The 9698-nt window shown below is 42.6% G+C and overlaps 1 long non-coding RNA gene across 1 annotated transcript; it reads right to left on the bottom strand.

Annotated features, from left to right (window-relative positions):
• Window positions 1–344: 344 nt before the first annotated feature.
• LOC121570613 lies at window positions 345–6357 on the bottom strand. Its single transcript, XR_006001492.2, has 5 exons — window positions 6266–6357; window positions 5799–5913; window positions 5568–5712; window positions 4824–4937; window positions 345–1434 (listed from the first exon to the last, which is right to left on the bottom strand). It is a non-coding gene; the product is annotated as an uncharacterized LOC121570613 (long non-coding RNA).
• Window positions 6358–9698: the final 3341 nt, after the last annotated feature.

Raw genomic sequence — 9698 nt, 5'->3', positions numbered from 1 at the left:
TGAGAAACTTTTGTCATTGACCAAATACTTATTTTCCACCATAATTTGCAAATAAATTCATTAAAAATCCTACAATGTGATTTTCTGGATTTTTTTTCCTCATTTTGTCTGTCATAGTTGACGTGTACCTATGATGAAAATGACAGGCCTCTCTCATCTTTTTAAGTGGGAGAACTTGCACAATTGGTGGCTGACTAAATACTTTTTTCCCCCACTGTACATGTGTTGTAGACATAGGGAGGATTTGATCACGTCGGTCTCAGCTATTAAATGTTAACGAAAACAACCGGGGCATACATATCCACAGCAGCTGTCTTCCCTCACATAAAGATTAGCTTCTGTGTCCTGGCAATGTCCACCGGTGACATGAGCTGCTCTTCTCCGTAAAGCGGTTTATTCTTGTGCTTCCATAACACCATGATGATGCGTACAATAAATATGACTCTGGTTATGGCCAAGATGACAGCTGGAAAATAGATGATGCTTCAGGTACAGTAGCCATAATAACAATGGAAAAGTCACTGCAGTGACTACTGATAGTGATACACACATAAGTGACACTTGTAAACATTGCCAATAGCATAAACTATACCCAGTTCTCATTATACTTACATGCAGTAAATATAACAGTAAATATAACATCTTATCATCTGCAGTTAAGGATGATATGCTTGTACAAGACCGATGGGAATCTACTAATAATGCATGTGTAAGGTATCCATATTAGGAGCCTCAGCTGTCCTAATATAAACACTGTACAGATGTTATCTTCCTCTAGGTGTCACTTTAGGAGTCAGTTAGAACATAGGGCCTACCAGACATGATGTCTATATGGGTACCGGGCGTGGCTGGATTGGCCACACTTGCTGACAACACCAGGATCACCACAGGGTACACTGTTAGGATGTAACGCATGTGCTTATCCAGGTACCAGTTCTCTATGACAAACCTGAGAGAGTAATAAGGAGGAAGAAAATCTAAAACAATAAGGCCCATGTTTACAATAAGCGGATAGAAGGAAAGGGTTCTGGTGATTGTATGGTGGCCCTAAGCGGCAAATTAGCTTTTACATTTTAAAGCTACTTTGCCCCTAAGGGCCACCATATCATTGTCATGCCACTGTCATAGTTTATACAGTATATATCAAGTAAATGCACTGTTCATCAATTTGCAATGGAAACACTACTGGCAAAGCAGAACTGGTTTATTAAGCTATATGTATTATTGATTCAATACCACTTGGGCGAATTGAGAGGTTAGATAAAAGTTAGGAACAAACTCTCACCATCCTATGAGTCCCAATTGGAGCAGCACTAGTAACATTATTGCAGCATCTGTCTTGGGTATTGGGGTTTGAAGGTCTAAAACAACGGTCAAGTGTAAAAAGGTAGCTACAGCCCACCATGTTGCATACAAAGCCACTCCGTTTTGCACCTGTAATAGAGTTAACAGATATGGTGTCCATATTAGGACAGCTTTAGTCCTGCTGAAACTGAGTTTGTCCTAGTATGGACCCCATAAACAAATAGCACATTTCTGTAACAAAAAGTAACTGTCCGGCACACTTGTGGAAGGTTTCTGTACGCAATGCAATGTTCTTGGAGAATCATAGAAAGAAGTTGAAATTATTGTACCAATATTCGAATGAGCCAGAGATCATTGTTGTGATATTTGTGGAGCCACGCGCCATAGACGACCAGGCCATAGCAGGCGAACAAGATAATCACACAGTTTGACATGGCCTGTAATGCTGTGATCAGGAGTGTTGGCACCATCTTTCTATGACACACACAGAAACTAGAAAACGTAATTTGTCTTGAGAAGTATACAAGTTAGTTCCTTATATTCAATGTAGAAACTCAAAACAACTCAAAACATCAAAACTTAAGGTTACTTAAGAAACCAAGAGCCTTGTGTTGGTTCTATGAGAATATGAGATAGACGGGATATGCCTGGGCGTGTCCACAAGCTCGAACTAAACAATCACACAGCATCTGTTGGAGACAGACAGGATGAGTGGAGAATGAGGTGAGCCCCTCTCCTCCATAAAGGGACCAGTTCAATTTCAAATACTTGTTTCGATGTCTCACTATGGGATATGGCCAACTCCCGTAACGCAGACATGCTCTCCAAAGCCAGGGTAGTTCTAACATCACCCCTCTGAGGCTCCGACACTGAAGACAGTATGCGCCAATGAAGGTGCAGGGACGTCCAATCGGTAGAACCTCATAAAAGTATGAGGGGTGGCCCAACATTCCGCCTAGTAAATCTCTTTTAAAGAGATGCCTTTGAACAGTGCCCAAGAGGTAGTCAAACCTCTGGTGGAATGACCCATCAGGCCCTCCAGGGGCTGTTAACCCTTACTATTATAAGCTAATATATGGTGGAGACGCCCTTCTTCCGTAGAATTGAAGGGTAGTGGGTCGAAAGCCATAAGCTCCAAGGTGAGACAATTGTAATTGCCGCTGACCTTAGGCATAAAGTCGGGGTTACCTTGGAAAACACTGGGGCATACTGTAGGCACGAATGGTGGACTGACGTCATGACTACATCAAGCTTGTGATTCTTCAAATTTGTTGGATGCATTTGCTGTTTGTTTTGGTTGTGTTTCAGATTATTTTGTGCCCAATAGAAATGAATGGTAAATAATGTATTGTGTCATTTTGGAGTCACTTTTATTGTAAATAAGAATATAATATGTTTCCAAACACTTCTACATTAATGTGGATGCTACCATGACTAACGATAATCTTGAATTAATCGTGAATAATGATGAGTGACAAAGTTCCAGATGTACAAATATCATACCCCCCAAAAAATGCTAACCTCCCCTGTTATTGTAATGGTGAGAGGTTAGCATGTCTTGGGGGTATGATATTTGTGCTAGTTGGTTTGGGGACAGTGCTCAGTGGTGACTGACAAGTTGTCTTCCTACCTCGGTTGCTTGTGAGAGCGCTGAGAGGAGAGCAGTGACACAGGGGGCACTCGTCTACCCTGTGAGCGGATGCATAGAAAGGATCCGCTGCACGAGAGGTAGGGTTCTAGGAGCAAAGATGGGCCTCTCCCCCATTTTGATGGGGGGTAAAGTCTGTACTCCACCCGAGAAGAGGCAGGGCAGGACACAGAGTGGATTGTTGGCTGCCACTCACTACCACTGGGGGGCATACACCTATGTCTTCCCTCCTGGGGAGTCAGGTGGGCGGGACCCCGGTGCGGAAGCAGTGAAGGACCACTTCCCCCACTGTCTGCCTCTGTTAGGAGAGCCAAACTGTAGGTTTGCAGCCTGCTGCATTGCTGGGGACTTTGTGTTACGGAAAACCCTGGTGCCAGCTAGTTTCCCTCTCCTTCCCACGAAGCCTTGGCTCATGAAGGGGACTTCACCTTCCTTGCAAAGTTCTCACTTCTGTCGAATGGCGGCGACAGAAGGCTCAAACAGGTTCTTCGGCGCGATAGAAACGTCGAGGAAATCATATTTTTCCTTGTTCATTTGGCTGGAAAAATTGAGCCAAATGGCTCTCTCCCCCACCAACACAAGGCTCATGGTGCCCCCGCAGCCTTGGATGGCAGCCCTAGAGGCTCAGAGGTTGAGATCCGCAACGACGCAGATATTGTCCTGATGGTCTTGGCTGGCTGTGCCTTTGACTAAGAGAGTGCTCATCTCTTGTAGCAAATCAGCCTAGTGTGCCAGGAGTAGGGACGTTACGTTCAATGCCCATACTGAACGTGGCGCAGCAACGTAGACCTTTTGGAATATGGAGGCGGTAAAGTGCTCTGTCTTCCTAGGGAAAGCAGTGCTGGTCATAGACAAGACACTGGCGTTGAGGTGTCTAGACAGTGAAGGCTCGACCACCGGAGGCTTGCCGAGGCCTAATTCCTCCATGCCCTGGATGTCCATGCCAACAAAGTGCCTGGTTTGGAACCACTATATATTCAGTGCATTCGAAAAGTATTCAGACCCCTTGACTTTTCCAAATTTTGTTACAATACAGCCTTATTCTAAAATGGTTTAAATTGTTATTACCCCTCATCAATCTACACACAATACCCATAATGACAAAGCAAAAACAGTTTTTTAGAAATGTTTGCAAATGTATAAAAAAAAAAACTTAAATATCACATTTACATAAGTATTCAGACCCTTTACTCAGTACTTTGTTGAAGCACCTTTGGCAGCGATTACGGCCTCGAGTCTTCTTGGGTATGATGCTACAAGATTGGCACACCTGTATTTGGGGAGTTTCTCCCATTCGTCTCTGCAGATCCTCTCAAGCTCTGTCAGGTTGGATGGAGAGTGTCGCTGCACAGCTATTTTCAGGTCTCTCCAGAGATGTTCAATCGGGCTCTGGCTGGGCCACTCAAGGACATTCAGAGACTTGTCCCGAAGCAACTTCTCCCCCGATTGCTCAGTTTGGCCGGGCTAAAGCCTTACGTCGATGGCTAACCAAATCTCGATAGCTAGCCATGTGGTGCTAGCTAAATGGAGACTGACGAGTAAAATAATAAATAATTATACTCAAAGCAAAACCTTTTGGTCAGTACTCAACACTATCGACAGAAGCTGAAGTTCTACGTTCAGCAGCTTTAACCTCACGGTTCGCCTGACAACGGTTCAGTAGGAAACCAGAAATCTAGTCCTGCTGAGGAGAGCTTTTTTGAAGGCTTCCGCAAGAAGGAGAGGCGAGAAAGACCAGTTGCCGGTTACTTCGAGCTTGTGGACACACCCAGGCATATCCCGTAGTGAGACATCGAAATGAGTATTTGAAATAGAACCAAATGTTTTATATTATCGTACAGTAACTACACAAAAATATATAAACACTTACTCTTTGTCATACAGAAATAACCATGCCATATTCAACATGCTATTTACGATCCAGGACAAGTAGAATCCATAGGGCAGGACAGCAGGAGTGGTGTACATCCATGTATAGGCTTCCCTAAGGAACAGGAACATCATCAGTTGATCATCATCATCATCATCATTATCATAATTAATAACAACAACAACAAGGTCATCATCACCATCATCATCATCATCATCATCAGGGCCAGGACTAGGGTTGCAAGATTCCACTAACTTTCCCTAAGTGTCCTGGTTTTCCAGAAATCCCGGTTTAAAGTTTCCCGTAATAGGGAGGGAATAAGCACACCAACCAGGATTTTTTGAAAACCAGGGAATTTGGGGAAATTCTGCAACCCTAGCCAAGACAGTAAAAATCACACTTTCTGCACTTAAAATAATACACTTTGTTTTGTCTCACTTAGGTGAGATTGCAAATAAATACAGGCCAGTGATTTCAGTTAGATGTCAGTTAGCGTGCATGCCATTCTGTTTCAACTCTCTTGCCAACTCCTTATGGAATTGTCATTTTTGGCTTGACAATGAGTGACAAGGATTTTGGCAAAATAGCAGGAACAGATCTGGGACCAGGCTAACATCCAGTGCAATGTTGATCGAATTCCAGCCAGGTTTTGGGTTGACAAATTACCAAAATATCTGAATGACCCATGTTTAAATGAGTGTTATAGTGTCAACGAGAGTTTAGCTTTAATGTACAGTATCTTACCTTCTACGGAGATTGTGTATCAGATAGATGAACATGCCGATCAACCAGACATTAAGGACATCCCATAGAAAGAGTACCCATCTATCCGGGGTTAGGTGAGTTGTGGACTTGCTCAGTACATATTGTGTGGTTTGCATGAAAGCACCTGCATGTTCAAACACACAGGTTACAAAATATTAAAGTATATTTCAAATAGATGTCATTGACTTGAAGTGGACTGTAAGAATTCACCTGTCCAGGGCCCAAATAGAGCCAATATGTTGAATGTCAGTGCAATTAGATAGCTGATTAGGGCCAGAAACATCAGCAGAACACGGACTGAGATGCACTCTCCCATGGTCAGTATCTAAGGACAGAAGTACAGAAGTAATTTCAGTACAGTCGTTTCAATAAATGTCAGTACATTCATTTCAGAAGTCATTTTAGTCAGAAGCCACTCCTAATTTCACTATGTCAATAACATCTTGATTATTATTGGCACCTTATACATCAACCAATTAAATAGTTTAGATGTCTGTGCTTTACCCCGCTGCACCACATTAGGCAGTTTGTTTCGTTTCACAGTGTTCCTCAGACAGCCCTAGTCAACATTATTACACTACAACAATGCATAGATTGTTCCTAATACAATGAAGTGGATTGTTCCTAAATTATACTGTAATAAGACTGATGAACATATGTGAAATAGAATGTCTTACCTTACTGTGGTGGCCCTGAAATATTGTTAATCCCTTCTAGGATAAACCTTCTAGGATATTCTGTGGAAAAAGTCTGTTTTGCTACTCCTGCTATCTCCACAAATCATAAATAGATCTACCCATGGCTGGAGAGAGATATGAGTGAAAGTAGGAGAGACTCCTCCTCTATCTCCATTCACAAGCCCACATGAAGTCATTATTGAAGGACAATCTGCGTCATTGTGTCAGGAACAAGCCGTCTCATTGTTGTGATAATGTCAACCCTTACCCAACGTTGAATAGGCCATGGCTTAGGAACATTGTGGAACAAAACAAACTGCCTTTGCTGTCTAGTGGAGTAGATCACCTCAATGTTATGCCATTGAATAAAAGAAGAGCCTGTACCTCACTCAGATATCTTAACAATCTAACTGGCTAATGTATTCTATGGGGCCACAAGATGTCAGAGCTACTCTAGGTTTTTATAACCGTGTTGTAACAGCATGTGATATACAGCCTTATACCACACAGTGTCGCTCGCCATTGCATTAGATTAAACCAGTAGACATACCGTGCACTTAGTATATTACCATGGGAATTTCTGCCATCAATTCATTCTTCCGCCAGACAGCATGACCTGCAGCTCAATTCCTGTTTACGTGTGTACTGCTTTTAAAACACATCACTGAGCTCTTAACAAAATATCCACACTGGCAATAACTGGGCAAGGTTTCTTCATCTCAAGCATAATGTTTTCTAATAAACTTACTGAAGGGCTAACAGAGTTGCAGTAATTCCCCACTGCTGTCCGGGCAGCGTAGAGTTACTACAGTACATTGTGGGCCTCCTGTAGCTCAGTTGGTAGAGCATGGCGCTTGCAACGCCAGGGTTGTGGGTTTGATTCCCACAGGGGGCCAGTATGGAAAATGTATGCACTCACTAACTGTAAGCTCTGGATAAGAGCGTCTGCTAAATGACTAAAAAGTTAAAAATTAAAAAATGGTGTACTGATGGGTATTGAGACTATGTTCTTGTTAGCCATTTGATTCTATTATTTCTGCTCTGGCGGGTGAGGAGGCGGGCACCGTGGCACTGCTCGGTTGGTGTTCCACCTCCCGACGGAGTCCTCGACCCAGAGAACCTGCTCTGACGGTTCACGCGTCCTGCCCCAGATGTTGCCCCGTGGTGTAGGCCGCTTTAAACAGTCTGCATAATTAATGAAGCACTCCCCAGGGACACCCGGGATTAAGAGCTTATGAGCTCTCATGCACACTCTCTCACACACACACACACACACACACACACACACACACACACACACACACACACACACACACACACATACATACGCACACACGCACGCCTGCAGGAACGCACAGCATCCACACACAGGCAGGCAACCAGCCAGGCAGACACACATGCAAGTAAGCACGCACCCACACTCACACGCATGTGTTGTTTGTCCTTACGTTTGAAGATAATTATTTTCCTTGAATTCCAGTAACTTCAAGTAACTTCCAAGTACTCCCATAATTCACCCCGTGTTTTTCAGAAATCCTGGTTGGAAGATTCCGGATTTCCTGTTTATTCCCTCCTATTTACAGAAGTCTTCAAACATGGATTTTTGGAAAACCTGGGAATTTGGGGAAAGTATTTTGCAACCCTATGCAGATGACAGATACTAATCCTATCTCTTTTCCCACATCAGAAGTTTATGACCTAAAGAAACCTGGCAGAGATCAAGGCACAATTTGTCAGTCGCTCTTCACTTAAGGAGAGAATTAATATCCAATTACATACACGCCATCTTTTATCGTTCATATGATGATGGATACTGCTCACGACAATTCTATCACTATACACCCCTATCTGTCACTTGGACTGATCTGTGATTCAAGCACTAATTAACTAAGACCGTAAGTTATAGAAGGCAAACGCCACTGAAGTCGTCGAAATCATTAACCAAAATATTTGCACAATCTAAGATTGGAATTTTTTATGACAGAGACCATCAAAACGTATTTGTACGCTGTCCATATTAGGACAGCTTCAGTCTCAGCAGTAGTTGTTGAGACTGAGGCTGTCCTAATATGGACACTGTGGACATCGTATATTATTAAATCAAATAATATCCCCAATTCTTGATATCTGCACCATGAAATGCCAAATGAAACACTACTCTGTTGTTAAATACCAGACCCCGGAAAGGGCAGACAGAATCTATGAAGAATGGTTTCCGCAATGGCTACAACACTGATGCCTTACAGCTACTGTCTGTATGTTCAATCAATACAACTATTATGACTACACTACCTTGTCAAAAGTTTTAGAACACCTACTCATTCAAGGGTTTTTCTTTATTTTTACTATTTTCTATATTGTAGAATAATAGTGAAGACATCACAACTATGAAATAACACATATGGAATCATGTAGTAACCAAAAAAGTGTTAAACAAATCAAAATATAAACCGCGGTGTCTTTGTGAGATGCGGTGTGGGTAAACGGATGATCTCCGCATGTGTATTTCCCACCATAAAGCATGGAGGAGAAGGTGTTATGGTGTGGGGGTGCTTTGCTGGTGACACTGTCTGTGATTTAGAACTCAAGGCACACTTAACCTGCATGGCTACCACAGCATTCTGCAGCGATACGCCATCACATCTGGTTTGGGCTCAGTGGGACTATCATTTGTTTTTCAACAGGACAATGACCCAACACACCTGCAGGCTGTGTAAGGGCTATTTTACCAAGCAGGAGAGTGATGGGAGTGCTGCATCAGATGACCTGGCCTCCACAATACCCCAACCTCAACCAAATTGAGATGGTTTGGGATGAGTCGGAGCGCAGAGTGAAGGAAAAGCAGCCAACAAGTGCTCAGCATATATGGGAACTCCATCAAGACTGTTGGAAAAGCATTCCAGGTGAAGCTGGTTGAGAGAATGTCAATAGTGTGCAAAGCTGTCATCAAGGCAAAGGATGGCTATTTAAAGAATATCAAATATCAAATATATTTTGATTTGTTTAACACTTTTTGGGTTATTGAATGATTCCATTTGTGTTATTTCATAGTTTTGATGTCTTCACTACTATTCTACAATGTAGAAAATAGTAAAAATAAAGAAAAACCCTTACATTTTTAGGTATTCTAAAACTTTTGACGGGTAGTGTATCTGACTATACATAATGATTTTTAGCAGCATTTGATTTTATATGAATTAATTCCACAGGTACTTCTGAATCATTTCCAGGGGCTCCTGCCAATTCCATCTGGCCTTAATAAGGTCCCATTGTTTCCATGGCTACAGCAATGATGCCCCACAGTGCTCTCTGTCTGACATGCTGGCACCTGCAGTCATAGATCAGCATCACACAGTAGACCCAGTTTCAACCTAACCTGTTGGTGACCAGGCAAGTTTGGTTGAGGTGTTTTGTATGCAATAAATACATACAG

This window comes from Coregonus clupeaformis, chromosome 7 (assembly GCF_020615455.1).
Source record: "Coregonus clupeaformis isolate EN_2021a chromosome 7, ASM2061545v1, whole genome shotgun sequence".
Taxonomy (NCBI): domain Eukaryota; kingdom Metazoa; phylum Chordata; class Actinopteri; order Salmoniformes; family Salmonidae; genus Coregonus; species Coregonus clupeaformis.
This window is presented reverse-complemented; position numbering and strand designations above follow the sequence as displayed.